This window comes from Limulus polyphemus, unplaced genomic scaffold (assembly GCF_000517525.1).
Source record: "Limulus polyphemus unplaced genomic scaffold, Limulus_polyphemus-2.1.2 Scaffold5002, whole genome shotgun sequence".
Taxonomy (NCBI): Eukaryota; Metazoa; Arthropoda; class Merostomata; order Xiphosura; family Limulidae; genus Limulus; species Limulus polyphemus.
The window spans coordinates 60,426-71,159 of NW_013670612.1; the positions used below are offsets into that span (position 1 = coordinate 60,426).

At 36.1% G+C, this 10,734-nt stretch overlaps 1 protein-coding gene across 1 annotated transcript in view; it reads right to left on the reverse strand.

Annotated features, from left to right (window-relative positions):
* Window positions 1-9,484: 9,484 nt before the first annotated feature.
* LOC111089011 overlaps window positions 9,485-10,734 on the reverse strand; it is a gene marked incomplete at its 5' end in the record, with an annotated part of 3,013 nt that continues 1,763 nt past the window's right edge. Inside the window, one exon of the mRNA XM_022400594.1 lies at window positions 9,485-10,734.

A 10,734-nucleotide genomic window follows, 5' to 3' on the forward strand; every position in this document is an offset into this window, starting at 1 on the left:
CAAACAAACAAACAAACAAACAGTCCGTCAGTATTCGTATGTGCTGAACAAACTATCTAAGGAAACTTATTAAGAATAAAGATATTTATTTCTGTGAGGGAATTTCACAAAAAAAAACAACAACAACAAACGGAACTTCCTCCGTCGACTGTTTGAAAGAAATGTTTTGAAGATAAGGAGCTTGAACGGAAAACATGCAAAAAAGAGAGGAATTGTTTATTGTCCGGATAGCTGGCAGCTTTGGCTTGGTCAATTATGGTTAGGAGGAAGAGATAGCCACTGGGCATCCCCATCCCACCAAACATGCTCGCCCTTTCAGCCGTGGGAGTGTTATAATGTGATGGTCAATCCCACTATTCGTTGGTAAAAAGAGTAGCCCAAGAGTTGGCGGTGGGTGGTGATGACTAGCTGCCTTCCCTCTAGTCTTACACTGCTAAATTAGGGACGGCTAGCGCAGATAGCCCTCGTGTAGCTTTGCGCGAAATTCAAAACAAACAAACAAACAGGCCGTCAATATTCGTATGTGCTGAACAAACTATCCGAGGAAAACTTATTAAGAATAACAACTACTCAGCTCTTAACACATCCGAGGTCACTAGTTCAGTATTATGCAAGCAACCTGGATTCAACATAGTGTCCAGTGCTTAATGTCCTGTTGGTTAAAAATGCTGATGTATTTTTGGGACTTGTTGGGTGATTGAATTATATATATAAATCACTCACCACGATATATGTACTGGGAATGTTTATCAAAATCAAACAATTGCTGTGTAGACTTCTCTGAAGACTTGGTGTATATTCAGTGCTGAGTGTTAAAGGATGGGGTCATATAACCTTCAGAGAGTGCATGGCCATCTCCATTAATGATTGTCAAAAAGAAAGACATGTGAAGGGTCTGTGTTGATTTCTGATGGGTGAATGATGTAAAAAAATTTGACGCCTTCCCATTACCACAGAAAGATATGTCCAGTGGTTCTGGCTTGTGAACACTGGTAAATGGAGCTGGGTGACAAGAACACAACCATAACTGTGTTTAGCATTCAAGATGACCTGTATGAGTGCTGAGTGACACCAATCAGCCTGTATAAGGCTTCTGTCACTTTTTTAGAAGTTAATGAAGTTACATTTTAGGGTCTACAATGGGACTGATGCCTGTTCTATGTGGACGATGTTTTGAAACTATCCATGATACTGTAGTGGATATGAATAGCCGGTTTGAAGTTGAAACCTAGAAAATGCAAGCTCTTGTGCACAAAAGTAGATTTCTCAATTACATTGTGGGGGGTATAGTGTTTTGACAGACCCTTTGAAGATCGTAGTTGTTAGAGATTGGCTTCAAACCACAACACAGCAATAAGTATAAGGTTTTGTTTCATATTAATAATGCTGTGTGGACAATTTCTCCAAGATTGCTGCACCATTATCTGTTCTAACTAAAGCCAATATACGTTTTGGGTAGACTGAGGAATGTAAGCAATCATCCATGTCTCTAATGCATGTTTTAGTAGAAGCTCCCATATTGACGTATCCATGACAGGACTGTGAGTTCTTGTTGAATACTGACACCTAGAATAACGTAATTGGGGCAGTACCTAGCAATTGTAGGATAGAGTGAAACGTGTACTATTGTATGAAAGTCATACACTAAAGACTCTTGAATGCAGGTACTGTACAATGAAGAAAAAAATGATCGTAGATGTAGTACACATGATGTAATGTTGTCATTACTTGTATGACAAAAGGTTCAGCCATTGAGAATACCATGCATCACTAAAATGGCTGCTGAACCTTTAGAATTTGAAAGGGGTGATAATTTGTTGGACCACTATGTTGCACGAGTATCACATATTCAGACAGCATTGTCCAGGAATTTAGTATGAAAATGTAGGTGGACTGTTACCACATGGTCAAAGCCTGTCCATTCTTTGAATTTCCTTATACAGGATACAATGTGGCGGTGAAAGCCATTTTTATGACTGCAAGCCTACTGATGGTGGATCCCACTAGTGACAGCATGCCACAATTTACACCCCGAAAGCTTCAGTAAGAGCAGTTGGGAGACCCTGAATTGAGGTGGGTACTCCTTGCCATTCATCAGGGTAAAGCATGGCCAGCTAGGTTGAAGAATAATGTGTTGATTGTGAGTAAATATTTTGTTTGTTTGGAATTAAGCACAAAGCTACACAATTGGCTATTTGTGCTCTGCCCAACACGGGTATCGAAACCCAGTTTATAGCATTGTAAGTCCGCAGACATACTGCTGTGCCACTGGAGGGCGAGAAAATATTTATCAATCGTGCATATTGAAATATTTCTGAAAATGCAGTTTTCTGAATATTTTCTTGACTTTTCAGCTCAGGGCACACAGTTATAATGCATAGGAACGCAGTCTGTGTGATAAAAACAAGAAGTAACACCCATGTGGCATTGCTTTGTGCTTTTCTTTAACGACTTGTATTTGAAATGACTCAAAAAAGGAAATAAGATGTTAGTGTTAATAAATAACCTCAACCAGAGAATCGAGGTTAGCATTCATGTGGTTGCCAAGCTAGTATTGGTTACTAGTGTACAATTTTGCTCCCCATTTCTTCTCTACTAGATCTGAATTTTGTTTTATTTACAGTCAGATAGTAGTGAGAGAAAGTTGGCTGGGTTCCCAGATGTTTGTGGACCATTGTCATGGCATCGACGGCCTCGGACAGCATAACTATATCGTAGTAAACATGACACCTGATGAAGCCCGAATGGACTGGAGCATCCAAAGGAGAGGGGATATATATATGCGTGAGTACACATAAGCCTGTAGAAATGTCACTTAACCACGACAATAGTTTTAACACTTTGCTTCAAAAGGAGTTTTAGGTAATGTTTTGTTTAATCGAGCCATTAAAACCTCAACTTACACTTTTGACTGAGTTTTATGACCAATCAGAGTTCATTTGACTCTACATTTTCAATCCCAACTCTTCCTAATTAATATAAATTTTTAATCCTTTTGGCTATATTATTTTTCTTTTCAATTATCCAGTTATTGTTTATTCATTTTATGTTGCCAGTGGTGTCAGAATCAACAATGGAGAGTGAATATGCTGAGACCTACGTATTTGGCAACTTCACGGATTGAAATTACTCAATTATACTTCCTTGCCTATAACCCCAGAATTGGCTTAGCTTTCATCTCAGTAAAGTTCCTGGATGAAAACATGCTTCTGGATAACATGTTGAACATGAGAGTTCTTACCTGAGACCCCCATCTTGAAGTCGCTAACTAAGAATCCAAGACCATCTCCTGTTATAAGACTGCTGAAAATGACTCAAACTAAGCTAAGATGTCTATTAAATCCGTTCTTGTGATGATACCTCCTCACTGTCTAACATTCGTGACCAATACCTGAAGTGCAGTCTGAGATATGAGCAACATCCAAGGACCATGGATTGGTCTGCAAGTGCCTACTTCAAGGCTGCATTGTGGAGAAACCCCAGCAACACCTTCTATGCTTCTACCAACAAGTCAAATATCACATCTTTCACTCACAAAGAACTTACCAGGAGCTCAGATCCTTGAAACACTGGGGAAATATCTCCATATCACATACAAGCAGGATATCATTAAGAGTCCAGCCCACAACCGCCATGACTGTGGTGGTGAATAGTGTTCTCAATAATTGTGCCTCCACCTCAACAGTGGAACACCAACTGGAGCTGCTTATAGACAAGGACCTGTCACAGGAAAGATTAGAACTGTTTTTCACATCCACCGACAAAAATAGTGACGCAACACAAATTATATCAAAGTCTGGTCTTAAAGCACTACTGCTAGGAACAGGCAGCCAGATGGGTAGAAACCTGGGTACGTTATAGTCCTGGGAAGGATAATCTGTTTAAATAAAATAAGGCTCCATCACAGTTGGAGGGAGAGGTGCATCGGCTCCAAGAATAGCTGGTAAAGACTAAGAAGACACTTGCAAAGGTCCGAGAGATCCTTCTACGGACCAACATGGCACCATATATACTACACGTGTATTAAAAGAGTACTCTCTCTATATATATAAGTACTTAATTTGATTGTGTTGTTTTGTTCAAATTGAGATGGTATTTTCATCTTTCTCATTTATTGCTGTGAAGAGTTTCATCTACATTCCACACTTGTTAAAAGAAACCAATGTTTATTAGTGCACAATGAATTTAAAAATGAGACTATCCCCGGTCTCAAAATATAGTAAAATATTTACTCAATAAGTTAATGTATAAATATAAGAAAATATGAGATAAGACACAGTCCTGCATGCTTCAACGTCATACTTCGTTATCATTAGTAACCTATAAGAGGTAACACCTATTTAAATATGTAGCTTACTTAAGAACGACGTGATGAAATATACTTACAGATATAATTGAAAGAACGTCACGCCATCTACTAGAAACCTTTTCCTCTAATTCTTTGTCCCTATTTAATACTTTGAAGTTGTCTTTAATATATTTGAATTATTCAGTGGACTCTAGGCATTAATATAATTCATTATATTGTGCCAAAATAACAGTTTTCTCCGTTGAATCATGTGTTTAGCTTCATTAGTATGTTAACTTAAAGGTGAGATATTTATTTGATTATTTTTAACACATCTCTTATATTTATTCAATGTATTTTAAGTTTCTTCTTGTCTGTTTCATGTAAGTATTCCCACATTCACGCGTTAATATATATATATGTACCAGTTTTTACCATTAGAGCAATTATTTCTTTGGTTACATTAAGAACCTGGCTAACCGTGTTCATAGGTCCTTATGTGGGAGAGATATTTTTTTTTTTCTAAATTAGTGTATTGTTTGACAGACTTGACAATCTACGGAAACTAATTCTTCGCGATTGTGTGGATCGCACCCTAAAAAACGGTTTGGTCATCATTGAAATTATAATTATTGTTATCAAATGTTGGAAAACTAGAAAATTCAAGCTTGTTTTTATCTGGACAGAGATGGGACGGAGTGGACAAGTTATCAGATAAATGTACACTTGACCTCCTAGGTAAGTTCGTGGAATTTTAACTACACTAAATAATAATCGCTTCATGGTTGCTAGAAGTAGAGAGTCTACTTCTGGGGATGTATAAAGATAGACCAATGTTCTGTCGAAACATGTAGTGTGTAAAAGTTTGGAGACGGCTTGACTGGGTAACGAAAAAACTTTATTATAAATGTACGACGTTTCGACAAGATACGTCATCGTCATCATCAAGTACAAGTAGTTTCCACAGAAACATGAATATATATATATATATATTATGGAATAAAGAGGTCACATAATTGGAGATTGCTTTATAGCCTAGTAGAGGTATCTTGGTACCAAGGGGTGTTCGTGTAGGGTGGGGGTGTTTAGTTCATTTAAGATAGCTTTCTTTATTCTGCGTTTATTGATGTTTGGTTCTTTGTTTAAAATTACAATGTTGTTTGTTTTTTTTAGCTGCAATGGTGATAAACATGGGAGGGTTTTTTATTATGTTTGATGAATCTGGTTTCCAATTTTCTTCCGGTTTCTTCAATGTACAGTTCTGGACAGTTGTTGTAGGTTATTTTATAAATGATGTTGGTATTGTGTGATTCTATATCATTTTTATTTAGTAATGATTTTAGTTTAAAACAGAGTTTTTTTTCGGTGAATTTGACGTCAATAGGAATTTTATGTTTGATGGTTAGTGTTGATTATTTTTAAATCAAAGTCAGGGATAAATGGTAAACTGCGGTGTAATATTGTGTTGTTGTTTGGTGTATTAGTGTCAGGTTTGGAGTTTTTGTTCTGGTGGTTGTGTGAAAAGTTTTCGACAATGGTTATTTGAAATTTGGAGGTCTGGATGAAGGAATGCTTTATAAAGTTGATTTTTTTTTCATCTATGTAGTCAGTTGAACAAAGTCCTGTGTCTACAGGTTTTTTTTTTAGAATATTAAATTTTTGTTTGGATTTATGGGAGGAATTCCAGGGGATGTAGAGGCCTGTGTGAGTGATTTTTTTTTGGTTTTGAACTATGTTATGTTGGATCTGATAATGTCGAAGTTAAGAAAAAAACAACTGTTTTTGTTTTTGTGTTCAATGGTGAATTTAATGTTAGGGTGAATGGAGTTTATGTGTTCACGTTTGTGCTGGTTTTACAGGGTACTCTATTAAAGTGATCAGCGGAAGATTTACAATATATCTCTATGTTTTACGATCGTCCGCCATTACTTTAAGGATTTCCTTCATTCTCGAGAAACATTCATATCCAACATATTTTGCTGGTATTGTAGTAGAGCTCTGGATTTCGGAGCTGTCGAGTTGGGTTGGAATTCGTGTGGTACCACAAATTAATTCTGCATTTTACGCTGTCTTTGAGTTATACGTGACAGTCACTCCCTTAGCGTGGATTGTGGGTGGTAGGATGCTGCTACCTAGATGCCTTCCCTCTGTTCAGAAATTTAAAGTTAGGGAAGGCGGTGAGCAAACTTAGTAGCTTTGCCATAAAAAATAAGTACAATTTGAACAATGATTTTAAAATAATTTCTTGAAATATACAGGTTTACAGAAGTGTACTATGATGTTGTATTATCCAAAGTCGTTTGCTGCACTGGTGTTAACAAGTCGACTCATTTTCAATATTTGTTATTGTCTATTATTTCTCTTATTTTGTTTGTTATTAAGCACAAAGCTACACAATGGGATATCGGTGCTGTGCCCATCGCAAATATTGAAATCCGATTTTTAGCGTTATAAGCCCTCAGACTTACCACCGAGTCACCGGGAGGCGTAGGTACCTTCTTCATTTTCTTCCAGAGAGCTTTCTCAGAGGATTTCTTCCAGTAACTTCTGCTATTTTCAGCAAGAGATGTACGCATGTCAAACAATATAAAGAAGTACCACCCAGGAGCGTGGTCAGAAACTGCTCACAATTGTTTATTTTTGTAAAGACGAATGATTGTATTATAGTCAAGCATTCTGTAAAACAAGCCACGCCAGTTTGTTTCGAGAGTTACAAGCTATTTGGGAGAAAAAATGACCGCTGATTAAGCACAGAAACACCGATAACTTTTATTTTCTATATTTAAATTTAGACATTTTTTTTCTTGTTGTTGAAAAAAGGTAACTGAACTGTAGATGACCATTTTGGATTCCAATTCATCAACAAGGATTATATAGGCCTTCATCGTGTTATTAGATTATGGAAGAACACTGAATGACTAAAACTGAACAAGTTGAATTATTGTACAGTATTTACAGACAAGCTGAACAACTTCTTATGTGACAACGAACTTTATAACGTAGCTACAAGTGTACAAGAATATATAGTGAAAAAAGTAGCCATTTACGCGGCTTTTCACGAGCTTAGCAACTTTGCGATGGAAACTAAAACAAAACAACTAAAATTGTAAACAAAGAATATCATGCAATGATTTTTGAAAATTGTTATTGGTGACCAGTACTTCAAGCAAGGCCTTCTAGACAAGTTCCCTACAATGATGTAAATTGTTATTGGTAACCAGTACTTCAAGCAAGGCCTTCTAGACAAGTTCCCTACAATTGATGTACATATATATTGGTAACCAGTACTTCAAGCAAGGCCTTCTAGACAAGTTCCCTACAATGATGTAACATGTATATTGGTAACCAGTACTTCAAGCAAGGCCTTCTAGACAAGTTCCCTACAATGATGTAACATGTGTATAGTTCCAGTCCTCTCTCACTTTTAGTAATGCTATTTCTTTCATTTGAAAGCTTCTGGAGACATGGTTAGTCCAACATTAAAGTTTTAACACCATTAATCATATGGTAAACACACGAAAACAGCGTTTTTCACTCCAGAAGTTGAATGTTTGTTCACTAACTTACTATCAGAAAATTAGAAATGTTTGAGCAGTTTATGATAGAGAAAATCTTATTCATGATACATCTAAGGTTATTTTTAAGAATCGCATTTTATATTCATTGTTAAACTGTATGAACAGAACGGTGGGATATGCCTGTGTTAAAATTTAACATATATTATGGCTAAGGTTTTATGTTTTCCATACACTAAAAAATGAGATGGTTAGAGAAATGTCTAGCTTCTTTTAAGTCCTTATTCTACCACAAATATGTTGATGATACTTTGGTTATATTTCAAAAGTGAAAAGATGTTATTTTTATGAGAAAAATGTCTGAAACTTGGAATCCCCTCAGTGTAATTCAGTAACATGCCTCTCCCAGTGCAACTCCAAAGATGGTTTGGACATTTTCTCTGATACAAAGGTGGTCATGGAAACGTACAAAGGAAGTGGTTAAAATACTGGTCTTCCAAAAGACACTTTAGTGTGCAATCATTTTCATAAGATTGAGTATAATTACGTAGTTCTAGGGGCAGCTTGGACATAGAACATCGTTCTTATTAAGGGTGATTAGCCCTCAGTATGTCTAGAGCATTGGTTGAGAGGGGGGCATGTTTTGTTATTGAAGTTCGATTTTTTTAGCGTGGCCGTGGAATGATATTTTTTTCACTAATCATAAACTCCACTCCACTCTGTTATCATTAATTGACACCAACTATATGTACACATTTGGTGGAAAAGACTATTATCATTTGCAAAGAAGCTCCAAATAATATAGTGAGATTTCAGAGTGTCACTTCTGTTCCAAAGCCTCCCACTGCTGTCCAATTGGAATCACCTCAGAGCTATGGTGTACTGAGGCAATATATTGGAAGTATGCTTCCTTCCACAGAACTCCATCTGTGGTCTTCAATTTCTTTAGCACATTACCACAGTGCCAAAATGTTCTATACCGCGAATCCAAAAACTCCTGTTTAAAAGCAATCAGTTTCTTCAATCTTAGCCTTTTAACTCCCCAATCTGTACCATGTAATTCACCACATGTAAATACTGTAAGGGCAGGCCCACCAGTGCACCACATGTAAATACTGTAAGGGCAGGCCCACCAGTGCACCACATGTAAATACTGTAAGGGCAGGCCCATCAGTGCACCACATATAAATACTGTAAGGGCAGACCCATCAGTGCACCACTTGTAAATACTGTAAGGGCAGGCCCATAAATGCACCACATTGAAATATCTTAAGGACAATCCCATTACTAGCTAAAGTGATACTGTCCCAATACTTTTTTGTTTTTTTACATATTAACTGGAAAAAAATATAGTTTCACGAAACACTGAAAAAAAAGGTTTGATCCGAGTGTGTGTTTTCTTTCAGTAAGTCTCAGTTGTTTTTGTTACATATACATATTTTACTAGGTTTCGAAACTTATCACATATAACTGTTAAAATAAGCTGAACTCGTCTTACATCTGATCAATCACTACATCTAGAAATTTCCACCAAATGGTAAAATTGATTTTGATACGATTTGTGATAAAGGATAATTCACGATAACAAAAAAAAAAAAATCTGCATAATACACGAATATGACAGTTTATTTGAAATTTAAAAGTAATCTATCAATGACATGTTTTTTTGTTTGTTTTTTTATTTGGAAATACATTATTTCTGCAAAACAGCCAAAGTAGAATACTGGCTAAAAGTCGTACGTTATATACAGGACATTTTTGCAAGTGGACGACATACATATTGTCCGTATTAGACAGTATATAAATAAGATTACATGCTGAAAGAGCACTGCAATAAACAACAGAATTTCTAAGCCAAAATCCATTCTAGCCGCCTACGCTAACTTATAATTAGCTTATAAAATCTACTGGATCTGTAAAAGCATCAAGCAAATTCTAGCATATCACTTTCAGATGTAAGTCTGCAATTGTGAGCACACTTAAGCTCTTCTTTACGTTCGACTTTAGCACGCAAGTCTAGCAACAGACACAATAAGTCTGTAACGGTGAAGATACAGTTATGTTTCTGACCTAGACTATTTATTACTCAGGTGCTAATATTTCATGTCGACAGTTTAGCTGCCACAGCTGTATAGCACTAATTCTATAGCTTTCTGTTAATAAAAAATTGAATCAGTCTTTTTTTTTTGGAGTTCATATCTCTTTTAAAATACTGTAGTCAATTTATAATGCTACTTTCATGGTTCTACTTACAGTAATATATATAAATGTACGACTGAAATGAAAGCATGGAAACGTGTGTTTCTTTACAGCTAGTTTAGTTTCTACACGTTGAAAAATAACATTTTATATTCTCTGGTTTCAAACTTAATGGTTAAGAGTAACCTAATTTGAGTTTGAACTATAGAAGAGAAATGCAAAATGCAACCAACACGAACATACAAAAAAATTTGATTTTTTGAATCTGTTGCTAAGCCCTCAAAAGGTTGTTTGAACATTTAACAGTCCAACCAAACGGCCTCTTCTTATGAACCCCAGTTTCTCTATCACACAATTATTGGAAGATTCTGTAGAAAAATTCACTGTTCTAGCCAAGTAATACATTTTTTTCAACATGTAGCAAGAACGTGAAATGTACAAAATTAGCCTTTTATTTTATGCCATCCGTTCCAGTCACTTCACTGCTAATCTGAAAGTGGACGAGATGAAAGGCACAAAAACATTTAGTACAACAACGGTACAACTTAAACAGAGAGAGAGATGATTTTAACGTTGCATGTACTGTATAACTAAAATATTTCCAGAGTGACGTGTAATATGTACTGTATAACTAAAATATTTCCAGAGTGAAGTGTAATATGTACCGTATAACTAAAATATTTCCAGAGTGACGTGTAATATATACCGTATAACTAAAATATTTCCAGAGTG